Source organism: Protobothrops mucrosquamatus, unplaced genomic scaffold, assembly GCF_001527695.2.
Source record: "Protobothrops mucrosquamatus isolate PMUCROS unplaced genomic scaffold, P.Mucros_1.0 scaffold1931, whole genome shotgun sequence".
NCBI lineage: Eukaryota > Metazoa > Chordata > Lepidosauria > Squamata > Viperidae > Protobothrops > Protobothrops mucrosquamatus.
The window spans coordinates 350,925-351,718 of record NW_015388052.1 but is presented as its reverse complement, the minus strand read 5'-3'; positions in this window follow the sequence as shown (position 1 = coordinate 351,718).

The window sequence follows — 794 nt, the reverse complement described above, 5'->3', positions numbered from 1 at the left end:
TCAATTAGATGAATAAAAAAAAGATGAAAAACCCTACTGACCAGAGTTGTCTCTTTTCCATTTGAGTTAGACCTGTGATCTTACACAATGATCCAGGCACAAAGAACAGGAGCTTCTTTCAGCAACAAGAGGCAGCATACTGGATAATATGTATCCTTCATGTTCAAAAGTTGTCATGCCATTTGTTTCTGGATGCTTTATTCTAGCTGTCTCAGGATCCCACCCTGTGAAAAAGTTATATTAAGTTTTGCATTTAAGAGGAAATAAAACCTTTTGGTGAGATTCTTATCTTTGGTGGGTGGGGTGTTCTTTAAACGTGAGCTGAGGAACATCAAAGTTGTAGGTTATACAGTTAGCCCTGTGAGGTTCTACAGATAAGAAGCAAACCCAGAAATAAAATTATATTAACAAGTTTGCAAGATTGATAGTGCATTTCTGCCCTTTCACCTTTACAAGCCCACTTCCCTGGGAAGGTCCATTCTGAGATGTTTGCAATACCTGCGTACTCCGCTGCCTGTTGTCTGACTATTTTCTAATCTGCCTAATCCGGGGGTCTTCCTCCTGTCTCCCAAAATCATTCCCAACGATGCCCTTCACGTGATGACCCGTTGCCTGGAGGCCGTACGGGTCTGGATGGGGAGGAACAGACTCAGACTCAACCCTTCCAAGACCGAGTGGCTGTGGTTGCCGGCGCCCCGGCATAGTCAGCTGATCCCATCGCTGTCTATAGGGGGCGAAACTTTGGCCCCCTCAGAGAGGGCACGCAACTTGGGTGTCCTCCTGGATCCACGGCT